At 50.3% G+C, this 15295-nt stretch overlaps 1 protein-coding gene across 1 annotated transcript in view; it reads right to left on the reverse strand.

Moving 5' to 3' along the window:
* Positions 1-1508, reverse strand: part of RAB7B (RAB7B, member RAS oncogene family) — a 31956-nt gene extending 30448 nt beyond the window's left edge. Inside the window, exon 1 of the mRNA XM_010854183.1 lies at positions 1114-1508. The gene's annotated coding sequence lies outside the window, so the exon portion shown is untranslated. The remainder of the gene's footprint in view (positions 1-1113) is intronic.
* Between the last annotated feature and the right edge of the window lie 13787 nt (positions 1509-15295).

A 15295-nucleotide genomic window follows, 5' to 3' on the forward strand; every position in this document is an offset into this window, starting at 1 on the left:
CCCCTCCCACCCCATGGCAGTGCCTCCTGTCTCTGCTCCCACGCCTTGGCAAATCACAGAGGTATCCACCCTAACACATAAATGGGGTTTACAATCTTGGGAGCAAGTTTGTCTTTGAAAAGAGGCTATCAAGAGAGCACAAGTCTTTATTGCCTCTCAGGAAGGCTTGCCAGTCCACCTCACCCACCCCAAACCTAGCAGGTTTAGACCTGCTCCCTCAGGGAAGTGTACCGAAGTCTTGGTTTCATGAGGCTCAGCACTCCCGTTCTTTAAGTTCTTTGGGGGTATTAGTCTTATCTCCCCAAGTAGACTGTCAGTGCCTAGAGGGCAGGACAATGCCTCACACCTTTCAATCCCTCTAAAGAGGCTGACCAATGCCAGGAATATTGAGTCTTCAATAAATAGTCATCTACCCATCCATCCATCAGGATATGTACTGCGTGCCTACCACACATCAGTACTATGGAGGTCGAAGATATAGATCAGTCACTATCTCCGCGGCACTTGTGTGATGGGGAATGGATTAGCCACTCCAAAGCAATTATTTTTGTTAATATACAATGATGCCTAGCAATTATACGACACTTTGCAGTTAACAAAACGCCATCACAGCCCAGCGGGCTCCAGAGTCGGGAACAACTAACTTGAGGTGAGCCGAGACTAAGCTCTGAGTCTATTCAACTCTGTTCATTGACTCCCCGAGCCCTGCAGAGCTACGCGAGGAATATTTATGATTTAGAACAAGAGGGACGCTTTCCTACTCCAGGAGTTTCCTGTTTCCCCTCGAGACCCTTGGGTCTACCCGGTTCCATCCTGGAAGGTGCCCTGTTAGTGTGATGGGGTGCTGAAGGACCCAGCCCTGCTGGCTCCATCTCTGCCCTCCTCTGACCGTGTGGCCAGCCGCACCGTCCTGCCCCCTGCCTGCGGCCAGGCAGAGCCCCGACCGGGCAGGCTCCCTGGGCTGGGCAAGCAGTCCTTTCTGCCTTGGCTTGCTGCCACCCCTGGGAGCTGCTCAGGCGTGGAGGGGTCTCTGGGCTGGATCTACGCTCCACAGCTGCCAGATTCGAAGCCTCCCTTTCCTCCACTCCTCCCCACACCCACAAACCCAAGTACCTCTGGGGTTGCTGAAACAGACAAAAACCAGGAAAAGCTTCCAGAGTCTTTTCAGCCTCCGATGGCAGGTGGGGGGTTCTCTCTGAGTCTGGAGGGCTCCTCTTAGAACAGCAGTCTCAGCTAGATCAAAGGAAAAAGGCTTTGGGAGCAAACTTGTTGAGGCCAAGTCACTTCCTTCTGAGTTTTCCTCCTCTCTCTTTATGCACAAACTTGGGAAAGTTGCAAAAGAGGCTGGGCCGGTGTGACCTCAGCTGTGTGGGTGGAGTGGGTGGGGAGGATGGAAAGCTGGGCTTCCTAGCAGACTGGATCTAGGGCCCGCTGAGAACTGAGTTTACAGAGACTCTGGGCCCTGAGGCAGGGCAGGACAGGCGGGGCGGATGGCAAGGATGAGGCAGGAGAGGCCTGAGGATCTGAGTCTGTGGCTCAGAGGGTCTGTTACCATAAAAAGCCTCTGGCTGTTTTTAGGAACTTCTGCAAATGCTGCTGGAAGCCAGCCAGTAAAGCTGCCCTTCTGCTGGTTGAATTATCAGACTCACGTGTGTCCTGCCGTCAGCCTGCTAGGGAGAGGTTCTGGTCCTCACACCTTGCCCTCACTCTTACGCTGCACACGCACACCATATCAATACCTCCCTCCCCACCAACCCCCCACCCCCGACCACACACACACACATAACCAGACTTGTGAGATGGGAGGCAAGTCCTGACATCTCCCCAGGCTTCTCAGGTAAGAGCGTGTGACCCAACCCGAAGTTCTTAGGAACCTACAGTGAGTTAAAATGTTAGTGTTCCCTAAAGCTCAACTTCTCTGTACACCAGTACCAAATCAAATCCCAGAGACAGACTTTGGGGTGAAGCAGAAAAGGATAGCTTTATTACTTTGCCAGGTAAAGGGGGAGACACAGCGGGCTAATGACCTCAAAATTGTGTGTCCCAACCTAAGAAGATGGTGAGAGGTTTTATAGTAATTGTTCAAAGAAGGTGTGATCAGCTCATGGACATTCTTGGATGAGGTAAGTAGAAGTCAGTACCCTCATCCTTCAGGTCCAACTGGTCTGGGGTCTGTATGCCTGTGGGCGGCATACCATTGATAATCCTTAACTTCTCTCACCTGGAGGGGGTTTCAGTACCTGCAAAATAGCTTAAAGATAGTGTTGTGTGTATCTGTTGATGGAGAAACAGGACTTTGCCCCAAGGCTGGTCTGCATTGCTTCTCCCTTGTCCTGCATCCCCTCCCTTCCCTAACTAACAACTCCTTGAAACTGCCCATTGGCGCTCAGAGTAGGTCACAGAGGCTGAATGAAGGCTTTTTCCTATAATCAAAGAAATGAAGTACACAGAAAGATTCTGTGCCTTTGAAGCTGTTAGGTGTCATTTCCGGAGCCTCCGAAGAGCCTGTGCCATAGTCCTTATGTCCCAGTGCAGAGAAGAGTTCAGTGGCAGCAGAGAAGTGGTTTGTCAGAATAGGCTGCTGCTGAGGCTTACAGGTGGCAGCTGAGAAATGCCGCACCCGAGAACCTGGTGGGCTACAGTTTTATAATCAAAGGAAAAGTAGGAGCGGGAGAAGAACTGCTTTGTCTTTCCTGAGTAGACATCATGTTTCCATCAGCAGCTCCTCCTCCAGCGTGAGCAGGGGAGTTTTCTCATCCCTCCGGGGTCAGGCGAGGTCCACAGTTACTGTTTTTCCATGTGTGCAGAGAGCGTGTCCTAGGGATCATTAACACACTGAGCTCACTGGGCAGTGCATGCTCTCTTGCCATCATTGTTTCATTGTTTGGGGGGTGTCGCGTGCTTCTGTTGCGTGGTTTTGTTGCTAAGCAAGCCTGCTTGGTTTTGTGGTTAAGCAAACCTACTTTCTTGAGTAATCATTAACGTATAGGGGTCTCCCATATTTTTTTTTGACAGCTCCCTAGTGGGATTAATGATTCAGTCACCTACTTTGTCTGGTTACTCCCTATCACCCTAGAGTCCCACAGGGTCCTGCTCAGTACCATTAGCGTGAGGTTCATTTGAGCTGCCTGTAACTATGCCTTGGGTGACTATGGTTGGCAGATTAAAGGGGAATAAAGTAAGTTTCACTTCAGTTCAGTTCAGTCGCTCAGTCATGTCCGACTGTTTGCGACCCCATGAATCGCAGCACGCCAGGCCTCCCTGTCCCTCACCAACTCCTGGAGTTCACCCAGACTCACGTCCATTGAGTCAGTGATGCCATCCAGCCATCTCATCCTCTGTCGTCCCCTTCTCCTCCTGCCCCCAATCCCTCCCAGCATCAGAGTCTTTTCCAATGAGTCAACTCTTCGCATGAGGTGGCCAAAGTACTGGAGTTTCAGCTTTTAGCATCATTTCTTCCAAAGAAATCCCAGGGCTGATCTCCTTCAGAAAGGACTGGTTGAATCTCCTTGCAGTCCAAGGGACTCTCAAGAGTCTTCTCCAACACCACAGTTCAAAGGCATCAATTCTTCGGCACTCAGCTTTCTTCACAGTCCAACTCTCACATCCATACATGACCACAGGAAAAACCATAGCCTTGACTAGACGGACCTTTGTTGGCAAAGTAATGTCTCTGCTTTTGAATATGCTATCTAGGTTGGTCATAACTTTCCTTCCAAGGAGTAAGCGTCTTTTAATTTCATGGCTGCAGTCACCATCTGCAGTGATTTTGGAGCCCCAAAAAATAAAGTCTGACACTGTTTCCACTGTTTCCCCATCTATTTCCCATGAAGTGATGGGACCAGATGCCACGATCTTCTTTTTCTGAATGTTGAGCTTTAAGCCAACTTTTTCACTCTCCTCTTTCATGTTCATCAAGAGGGTTTTTAGTTCCTCTTCACTTTCTGCCATTAGAGTGGTGTCACTGCATATCTGAGGTTATTGATATTTCTCCCGGCAATTTTGATTCCAGCTTGTGCTTCTTCCAGCCCAGCATTTCTCATGATGTACTCTGCATAGAAGTTAAATAAGCAGGGTGACAATATACAGCTTTGACATACTCCTTTTCCTATTTGGAACCAGTCTGTTTTTTCATGTCCAGTTCTAACTGTTGCTTCCTGACCTGCATACAGATTTCTCAAGAGGCAGGTCAGGTGGTCTGGTATTCCCATCTCTTTTGGAATTTTCCAGTTTATTGTGATCTACTTGCAAATGAGGTGAGTCCAGATCCCAAGGAACCCCTCTAAGGCTTATAATACGTTTATACACTGGGGATGTGCCTGCCCCCCATCCCCACATTCCTCCTGAGGTGGGATTTTTCGCTCCTCATGAGGTCCATCCTTTGTTTAATAGTCCTCATTGTTAGAAAGTTCTTCCTTTATCCAGTCTGAGTCTCCAATACTGCTTCATCGCTGCTTACTGTCTAGGTCTGTTTGGTCAACTAGACTACACATTTCTTAAGGGTGGACTTAATATCCTCGAACCCACACCTGGCCACATGTAGTGACAGATACAGGGCCTGGAAAGGAGTGTTTGATGGAACAAAAGCTCTAGTTGAAACTCGTTTCTTTGTTTCACTGGCAAACATGCCTGGAGGGAGGGTGCAGTGATTTTCATGAAGTGTAATAATTGGACAGCATACATTAAAGTTGGAAAAATTCCAGGGCAAATTCCTCTTGGTTACTTGAACTGAAAGGGTGTATCAGTTCACCCTCAGGACAACCACTGATTTCTGACAGCCGATTTGCTTTTAAATGGGTGCCCTTTGGAATCCCCCGGACCCCATTCTTCTTTTCTGAGACCCGGTTTTAAATGACACGTGTGTGCTGGGGGAGGGGACAGACAGGTATCTGTAAAGTTATAGAAGTACATTTGAGCCTCTTTAGAGAGCATGTAGAAGTGATCATGGGCCCCTGGCTGCTGTGGGTGCTTGTGAGCAGGGGAAGTGGGCTGTCCTCAGCTGATTTTGAACGTGAGACTGAAACCTAAATTTTCAGGAGATGATTGCAGAACTGCCCTTAACGCCTTGGGAAGCCAAGTCACCAAGCACCTTTGGGCTCTAGTCTCTGCTTCCTCTGTCCACATGGATCAAAAGTCAGCAGCTTCCCCTCTCTCCCTCTGACGCAGGCTCCACTGGAAAATGGCATCTGGCCTCTGCTCTGTGGGGGAGGCCCTGACTATGTGTTCATTGACTTTCCTTCCTTTCTTTCTCTTTCACGCGTCAGACCCTTCGTGGGGACACAAAATGGATACTTGGCATTTTATCAGTGGGAATAAGACATGGTGCAAATAATGGTATAAGAAACACAGCTAAAGGGTTGTGATTTAAAGGATCTCAAACAGGAAAGCTTTGTGGAGAGGAAGGATTTTCATGGGAAGATGCAGGCCTTGGGAACATGTGCAGATGCGTGGTATGTGGCCAGGGAGTGAGGTTCACTATGAGAAGGGGTCTTGGTGGGGGACGGCGTGGGCCCTGGGTGGCAGGGAGAGTGATGCAGGCTCAGCTTCTCTGCACACTGGTGCTGAATGGAGTCTCAGAGTCAGAGTTTCGGGTGAAGTAGCAAAGGACAGCTTTATTCCTTTGCCAGGCAAAGGGCGACACAGCAGACGCCCACCTTGAAAACTAAGCGTCCTCCCCGGGAGGACTTGATGAGAAGCTTTGTAACAATACTTCCCAAGAGTAGGCTTGCTGACGAGAAGAGGGTGTGTGCAGAGTCTCCTAAACCTCTGGGCCCTTTAATCCTTGCCTCAGGTGATTCCTGGTGGCTCCTCTCCTGATTAGCAACTGTTCACATCTGCCCTTTGGACCTCAGGAAAGGTCACGGAGGCTGGAGTCTTGCCTACAAGAAATGAGGGGGAAAGGGCCTCTGTGCTGGGAGCCCCACAGGGCCCCCCTTGGTTTCAAGAGGAGGGGCCGATCTGCTTGGCAGAAGAGAGATGGCACACAAAAGGCACCTGTCAGGGCTGACCGTTTCACAGGCGCACCCCACAGCGCTGAGATGCCAACCTGGATTTTTGTGGCACTGGGTCTAATATCTTGTGGCTACAATGTCAACATCTGTTGAAAAGGAGTCCTTCTGGGGACTGTGCACCTTTGGTGAACAGCGAAGAAAGAATCTTGAAAGTAAACTATGAAGCTGAGGAAATGGAGGTGGCTCTGTTCGGTCCAGGGTAGAAGACACGGGAGTGGAGGGAGGAGGTGAGACGGAGGCCAGGCCCTCCAGAGCCTGGGAGCCCGGAGCCTGGCTTTGAGGTGAGCCGTGAGGAGCTGCTGGGAAGCTGGAGCAGGGGCAAATGTGGTTAGAGCCGGGCTTCCGAAATGTGTCTGGGAGGAGGAGAGACCCAGTCAGATGGTTGGGATGCTCCGGAAATAGTCCTGGTGAAAGGCAGTGACTGGGGCATAAAGGAACAAGTGGCGGAAGCGATCTTGTGACAGACCTGCCAGGGCCGCCGTGGAGTTAAGCCGCGGCCTGGCGCCATCACCCGCCCGGCAGACGTCCTGGTGGCCCTACTGGGCCAGGTGTGGCTGCAAGCCCCGTACTCGGTGGGGAGCAAGACGCTGCCTGCTCTCACTTCAGGCACTTGGAGGGTGCTTATGGTCGCTGACTGAACCTGAGGACTGCTCGGGGGATGGAGGGCATGTGAGGGCCAGGGGAGCTGCCAGCTCTGTAGAGGAGGCTGCAGCCTGGGGGGTCAGGGTGTGATGCCGCTCACCCTGGGGGGAGACAACGCGATTGGCAGGTGGTACGGGGCTCCTGTCAGCGGGACGTCTTCTTGACCCCAGTTAGGCTCCGTGAGGGCAGACTCTACCTGTCTGGTGCACGCTTCTGTGCCTAGGCTTCTGTGCCTGGCACTTGCTCTGGGCTAAGCCTGCCTCTTCCCCGCTGCACATCTTGTTTCTGGCCAGAGCAATACTGGGGAGGGCTCCTGCCGTTCCCTGGTCTCAGACCTGTGAACACGACCACCAGGGTCAAGGAGCCTGCGGGCAGGGTGCTGACCAAGCACAGGGTTCTGGGCCTCCTCCCAGGCTGGGGGGATGGCAGGAACCCTGGCTCCCAGGAGTTTCCTGGAGAGGACGCAATTACAAGTCGGACGTGCAGGGACCAAATCCCCCAAGAAAGGCTCTGAGCAACAGATCCAGGAGAAGAAAGATGCTGGCAGATAGGAGTCCTAACTCACTCATGGCTCTCACATCATCCTGCCAATGGTCCATTCTGAGATCACCTCCTTGTATCTATTCCCCTTCTCTGTCTTTCTCACTTCCCTTTTCCGCTTTCTTGTTTCCTTGGAATTGAACTTCCCAATAAAAAGTTAAATATAAGCTTCTGACTTAGGCATTTCAAAAAAATTTCCCCTTAGGGAAACAGGACTAAGGTAGGGCTCCATAAATATTTGCTGGGCAAATGAAAGAATTGTATGACCAGACTACTGCAGGATTGAGAAACAAAGATACAGGAGCTAATTTGAAAAAGTCACAGGTTTAGAGATTGTCTGTCAACTCGGGAACTGTCTCCATAGGCCATACCCAGCAGAGACACCCCATCCCAGAGTGGTGGGAAGGGGACAGAGAGAAGAGGCTGAGGCAGACGCGAGACACACTCACATTTAAGAAGCAGGAGAAAAGAAGGGACCCTTGCAAGAGGCCTGGTGAAGCAGAGACAACCAGTGTTCATTCAAGCCCCCGTACACCACCAGGCCACAGCTCGCCACCCGTTCCCAGCCCCTGTAGACAGGTGTGACCGTGGACCACATTTTAGCCGATGGACAGAATGATGAACAAGACAGAGCGCCTGCTCCTGTAGACCTCAAGTCAAATAAATCCAGAGAAGTGTCCCGCTGGTACCTGGGCCACTTTTAGATCTGGCCTGGGAAGACTTCCTAGCAGAGCTGCTGCACTCTCCCTGTCCACAGGACAGTAGAATGACTCTGAGGTCCAAGGGGGTGCGGGAACCACAGGCACATGGAGTCCAGGGTTTGGAAGCATGGTCTTTTTAACTGGCCTCTCCATGAATGAAGAATACACTTCGATTGTGTTAAGCCACTCGATTTGGCCGGGAGGTGGGGTTCTCTGTTAAAGAAGCTAGTGTTATGTCATAACCTAGCAAGTGTGGAAAAGACGAGGGCAGATGCTGAAGCTGAGGAGTGGAACACACTATGGCCCTGAGGCCTGGCCTTGTGGCTCTAAACCCTGATGTCGTCCACACACCCCAGGTTTGTGTGGATGTTGGGTGAGTTCTTGCATACCTCCTCTCAAGCACAAGTTCTTTTAAGAGCTCCCTAGCCAAAGTCACTGAGCTGTGCTCCTGAGGCCACTGACGTCCACATGGGGCAGTTATCCCAGCGTCCCTTCCATGGTGATATGCACATGCCAGAGCTCTTTAGCTGAGAACAGTAGACACAGCAGGAAGGACAGAAGCAGAGAAGCCCTGACGACCTCATCGCTGAGGCCTCAGGAGCTGCCTCTGTGTGCCTGCCACGCACGACTCAGTGCCAGGCGCCCCTCCACCCTGTGGGGTCCACTCAAGATTCCCATTCCCAGATGAGAGCCTCAGACAGGGGTGACTTGAGGCCTGTATTCTTCCTGTCATGTCGGTGGTGATGATGGGAACCCCAGGCCCCCCAGGAGAGGCTATAGGACTTAGAACAGGAGGACGATGCCTCAAGGAAGTGATGCCTCCTGTACCCCTACAAACAATAGCAGGTTCCCTGGAATCCTCTTGGCAGGATCTTATCTCCATGTAGGAGCAGGCAGGAGGAAGGTGTTTGGATTCTTTGGGGGAGTCAGCAACCACTAATCTTTCAGCAGCTTATACATTTTTATTTTAACAAGAAAACATTGTTAGGGAGACTGGCTGGAATCAACCTTTCATCTTTACCTTTGACATGCCCTGAACTGCCAGTTACCCGAGCGGGGGAGGAATATGAATCAGAAGCTGTGGGTGAGGAGCTGCGAGACATGCATCCTATTTTTATCTCTATTTTTGACAAATTGTGTCATTGTTTTATACTCCAATTTCCCCATTAACAAAGCAAGGTAAGAAAACCTCCTCTGCCTGATTTATAGATTTTTTTGTGAGGGAAAGAAGAAAAAGAAAAGAAGAACAAAACACCAAAAACCCCTGAAAGGACTTTAGGGGTCCTTCTAAGAGCAGTTAGTTATCAGAGCATTTGCTTTGGCTTGAATTTTGTTCTCCTGAAAGATAGGTTGGAGTCTGAAGCCCTATGCCTCGGAATGACCCTATTTGGAAATAGGGTCATTAAAAGTGCAATTAAAATTGCGATGAGGTCATTCTAGAGCGGGGTGGGCCCTCCATCTGATATGGCCGGTGTCCTTATAAGAAGGAAGAGACACAGACACACACGGGGACGGCATCAGGGGATGAGGGAGGCAGAGCTCAGAGCGGCACAGCTGCAAGCCCAGGACGGCGAGGACTCCAGCCGCCACCAGAGGCTGGCTCAGGTGAGCAAGGATTCTTCCCCGTGATTCCAAGGAGGAGTGTGGCCTTGCTGACACCATCCGTCTTGGTTTCTAGCCTCCAGAACTGTGAGGCAATAGATACCTGTGACTTAGGCCACTCACTCTGTGGTGCCTGGCTGTGGCAGCCCTAGGAAATGAGTGCAGCATCCTTCCCAGGGCACGGTGAAGCTTGGCCAGAGCTCTCGGCCCGTCCCTGAGAGGTGGTGACCTAGTGTCAGGCATGGAACAGGGTCCTGGATTTCAGAGGTGAAGGTCACAAGGAGCCAAAGTCAGTTGTGGAAAACCCAAAGCAGCTATTCGGGCTAAGCAGGTTTACACAGGCACCAGGAGTCGAGTCCATACTGACAGAAAGCGTCACTTCTGCTTTGAGGGGCCAGAGTGTTCAGAACAGAACCGGGTGAGGGCAGCCTGGAGACAGAGCGCGCTTTCACTTCCTGAGACGTGACTGAAGCATCACCTTCACACTCAGCTGCACCACTCAGGCTCCTGGAACCACAGGTACCAGGCGGCTGCACCAGCATAGCGGCCCACGTAGAAATCATCCTCGAGGAGAAAGACTGTGAGGGTGTTCTCTAAATGTCGGCCCCGCCTCCACAGAGCTTGTGTTGTTAACCCCTCTATTATGCTAAGTGAAGTGAAGTGAAAGGCGCTCAGTCGTGTCCAGCTCTTTGTGACCGCATGGACTGTACAGTCGATGGAATTCTCTAGGCCAGAATACTGGAGTGGGTAACCTTTCACTTCTCCAGGGGATCTTCCCAACCCAGGGATTGAACCCAGATCTCCCACATTGAAGGCGGATTCTGTACCCGCTGAGCCACAAGGGAAGTTCAAGAATACTGGAGTGGGTAGCCTATCCCTTATCCAGCAGATCTTCCCAACACAGGAAACGAACTGGGGTCTCTTACATTGCAGATAGTTTCTTTACCAACTGAGCTTATCAGGGAAGCCTATAGTGAAGTTGCTCAGTCGTGTCCGACTCTTTGTGACCCTGTGGACTGTAGCCCGCCAGGTTCCTCTGTCCATGGGATTTCCCAGGCAAGAAATTTCTTATGCTGCTCTTGGTTTATTTGGATCAGATTATTCTCAGTTCACTCTGAAAGCAATGATTTCGTTAAATATATATATAGGCAAAAAGACTATACATATATTATATATATAAAGACAAAAAAGACTAAGAACAAAACCAAAAGAAAGCGTGTGCATATATGTATAGTCATGAACTTTTTTGGTGTGTGTGTACCTGCAGGCTAAGTTACTTCGGTCATGTCGGACTCTGCAACCATATGGAGTGTAGTCTGCCAGGCTCCTCTGTTGATGGGATTCTCCAGGCAAGAGTACTGGAGTGGGTTGCCATGCCCTCCTCCAGGGGATCTACCTGACCCAAGGACTGAACCCTCGTCTCTTACATCTCTTGCATTGGCAGGCAGGTTCTTTACCATTAGCACCACCTGGGTAGCCCAGATACCAATGTATGTCTTTCATAAAATCTAAGTGGTATAAAGTGAACTTTTGAAAAGCAGGGGATACCTGTATTAGAGAGGTTTATGGATAAATTTTCGATGTGATGATTTATAATATAATGCTAAGAATTTGCTTCAAAATAATCCAGGTATGTGGGGCTGGGGAGAGGAGTGGCTGGTGGTGCAAGATAAAACAGGCCTGGCCGTGTATGGCTGTGTTGTAAAAATTGAGCTGGGGTGCACAGGGATTTACTGCATTGTGATCTCTGCTTGGGCACACGTTTGGAGATTTCCATTGTAAGACAGAAATCAGTAAAGCAATAAAAGTTTCCCATATTCCTTAGGATTGTGGTTGTGGTTCCCACATCCCCTAGGACCTCAAAGTTATTCTACTATCCAGCAGCTCCGGTAAGAAGTCTTCCCAGGCCAGACGTCCACCATTAGCAAAAAGTAATAAAAAGTATGGACATACAGTTAGTTCTTCCATCATGGAGGTGCAGTTGGTGTGCATGTGGGTGTGTGCGAAGCGTGTGTGAGTGTGTGTTTGTGTGTACGCTCTCATGCTGTTTCACTCTAATTTGGTTGCAGCTCTGAACAACTGCATTCTATCGAGAACAACTTTTTGACAGCTGTGGAGAATACCCGACTGAATTTCCAAGGGGATAGGCACAGACACACGGGCCCTGCTTAGGGGGCTGCTGGGGCCAGCCCCACACGGGGGTTCCCTTGGCCAAAGACAGAGGAAAAGCAGCTAATGAAGGTATTGCCTCGTGTCCAGAAGGACCCCGCTGGAGGCTGGATGGCAGAATCTCGAAAGCCACTGGCTCAAAACTTCATTCCAGCCATGAATTTCTGGAGTTGGAAGGAAGAATGCAAATCCAGGGAAAGGAGGAAGTAGGGCTGACTAGAGGCTCTGCTGTGTGGTGGTGGCAGCTGTGCTGAATGGTGCTGGAAAGCTGCTTCACAGCTGTGGCTGGTGGGCTCTGAGGCGGGAGATGGATAAGCCCCACGCTGAGCAGGTTCTGCCCAGTGCTCAGATACTGCAAACTAGAGGGAGAAACAGGCTGGGCCCTGCCCAGACAAGAGATAAAAGACTCCAGATTCCTGATTCTTGAAGTTAAAGAGACCTCCCAGACTACATACAGGCAGAAAAGCTCTCTGGAGGTCAGAAAGGGAGGAGGCGCCACCCCACAGTAAGTGATATCAGCTACCCATGGGGCTCTTTACTAGAATCCATCTTGGCCAAGAGATACGTGTGCACATGTGGGAGGACCCTAAAATACACCAAATACGGACTCAGAACCAGGCAGAGCAAGATGATTGGCCAAAGGAAACCCAGAAGAAATGTCCCGTAAAAGTGATTCTAACTGCCATGAGAGTTTGACTCTCTCTGAGCCCGTGCATGTGTCTGTCTGCACATACTTTTTTTCCTCCTAATAAACATTTTACTCGCTTCACTACTTCCCATCTCTATGTGGAAATTCACTCCTACACAGCTGATGGGCCAGGGCCGTGCCACTGGCGACTGGTCCCTGGTGGTCTAGTGGCCAGGACTCAGTGCTCTCACAGCCTTGGCCTGATTACAGTCTCCGGCTGGGAACTGAAACCCCGCTTCCTCTGCTATAGGCTGGGGCAACCCGAGGTCAGTTTTTCTCCCCTTTTCATATACCTATCCATGTTCACTCAATGAAGTGTTTGCACAGTTTTGTATATGTAGGTCTTGGCTTCTAAGTTCTACATTCTACATTTTTGATAATCGTTCATCTGTTATACACCCACATTTTACAACTGGGAAAACAAACCTTGTTGCATGGCTGGAACAGCAAAAGGTTTGCGTTGGAAGATCTTGGCTTAAATTCTGGTTTCTTTAGTTTCCAGCACAGCTCAACTTAATTTGTTAAAGTAGAGACATTGCTCTGTAAGTGACTCACCACTGCTATTCTCTTGATGATTTTCTGAGAAGAATCATTTGAGTGGCTTCTTCTGGCTTTAAGGCAAGTAGGCATCCATTTTTCCATGAGAAGAGTGTGACCTCCCCGAACCTGCTTTTTCGATTTGGTGGAAACTTGAGGTCTAACAAGTAGGAGTTGTCGTTTCAACAACCATTTGAAATTTGAGGTTGCCAAGGAGGGTTTGGGAAAATTCACTGAGGGCTTCCAGAGTCTTCCTGAGAGGAAGGAGATAAAGATGCAGATTTATGACAGCATCCTTGATGGGTTGAGGCGGCTGTGATTGGAAACTGCTGGCATAAAAGGACAACGGCACCATCAGGGTCCAGGGGAGGTGTCTGGGTGAGCGGGGACTCATACGGAGTGGCCACGAGAGAGTGTGGGGCACTGGAGGGGGAAGGGTCAGCCGATGAGCTGAGCGCGGTTGGAATGTCTAATTTGCCCTCAGCATGGTGTTCACAGTGACAGCTCCAGAATTCCTTTGTTGGAGGAGTTTAGCGGGCTTGACACGGAGCTGTGTTTTAAAGCAAAACGTTCATTTTCATTTGCTTTGCCTATTTATACTTGGTGGCTTTGAGAAGAGGTTAACGGAGGTCAAGGCGTAGGGGTAGGCCAAGCCCTCCATCTATGCCTTACTGCTTCCAACCTGGTGCAGCGACCCCGATGCCACGCGGAACTCTTGGGCAAAGCCAGTGTACTAGAGTGTGTCGCCAAAGAAATGCTGTGTTGAAAACTCGGGATCACAGATTTCCAAAACGCCTGGCAGTTCCCTTTCTACCTCACTCTCCAAATCTACCAGTCCCCTGGAACAAGCATTTTCTTGTTTGAAGAGAATGTTAGCTTGAATGTTAGAAGAGATATAACCTTATTCTGTATCCCCACCCCCACCCCAGCAGCTCATATCTTGAATCACTTAACTCTCTGAATCTCTGTTCCCTTATCTATAAAATGGGATGAAAGGATCCTGGTCTGTCTTGGTGGTTGAGGGATTAAACTTTGTCAGTTGAAAAGTACCCCCCCACTCACCACCAACAATGTCAGGAAACCTCATTAAATGTCTTGCGCAAGGTTGGCTGCCGCTTCACAGCAGAACAGCAAATTAGAGGCAGCCCCACGGCCTTCCCACCCCAGGCAGCTGGGCCCCTGGCAGAGGGAATGCCTGAAACTGGGTCTGACGGGAGGGGGCATCCTGAGTGCAGGCGACTGTTTGAAAAGGGGAAGTGGCAGGCGGGTGAGGACGGCCTGTGACTTGAAGAAAAGGAAGCCGTTCTCACCAGCAGGGTGTAGATAGTTGGTTGGAGGGTGTAGGGGACTCCGGGGATGGTAAAGGTGACTTCCGGCAAGGCACGGATGTTGACGTACTCTACAGTGTTACGACAACACAGCACTGAGGACCCGCTCAGGTGCGTCTCCATTCTGACTCGCCTACTGCCAGCCCCTCCCCCGCCCCAGGCGAGCACTCGCTTCTCCATGCTGGGCACTGTCCCAGTGGCCTGTGCAGCTGCTTGCTGCTGTCCGAGGGGCCTGTGATGATAGAGGTCCCTTGGGTCCACAGTGACCTGGTGGCCCACGGAGCCAAACATCATGGTACCTTCCGCCTGGATTCTGAAGGTAAAGGAAGCATCATCAGCCACTCCCTCCCCTCCCTTCTCTTGTCTCCTCCTAAGCTTCCCTGGCCCCCAGCAGCTCTCACTCGCTGCCAGTTCTCTAATGCACTGAAGCACAGGAATAATCTCCATTTTGGTCTCTCTCACTACATGAGGGGTCTGAATTTTTCTTTTTTTTGTGGGGGGTAAGATCTATGGTATTCTGGAAATACATTTACTTCTCAACCCAGTACACACACACACACACATGCACACACATCAAAAATTTCATGAAACATGCTTAGTATGTGAGGTTCACTCTGATATCTTCACTTCAATGAAGGTACCCATTTCATTAAAAAATGTAGGTCAGAGAGATCAGAGATCAGTCGCTCAGTCGTGTCCAACTCTTTGCGACCCCATGAATCGCAGCACGCCAGGCCTCCCTGTCCATCACCAACTCTTGGAGTTCACTGAGACTCACGTCCATTGAGTCAGCGATGCCATCCAGTCATCTCATCCTCTGTCGTCCCCTTCTCCTCCTGCCCCCAACCCCTCCCAGCATCAGAGTCTTTTCCAATGAGTCAACTCTTCACATGAGGTGGCCAAACTACTGGAGTTTCAGCTTTAGCATCATTCCTTCCAAAGAAATCCCAAGGCAGACAGCCTTCAGAATGGACTGGTTGGATCTCCTTGCAGTCCAAGGAACTCTCAAGAGTCTTCTCCAACACCACAGTTCAAAAGCATCAATTCTTTGGCGCTCAGCCTTCTTCACAGTCCAAC

The sequence above is a fragment of the Bison bison genome, unplaced genomic scaffold (genome assembly GCF_000754665.1).
Source record: "Bison bison bison isolate TAMUID 2011002044 unplaced genomic scaffold, Bison_UMD1.0 scf7180017864338, whole genome shotgun sequence".
In the NCBI taxonomy this organism is placed as follows: domain Eukaryota; kingdom Metazoa; phylum Chordata; class Mammalia; order Artiodactyla; family Bovidae; genus Bison; species Bison bison.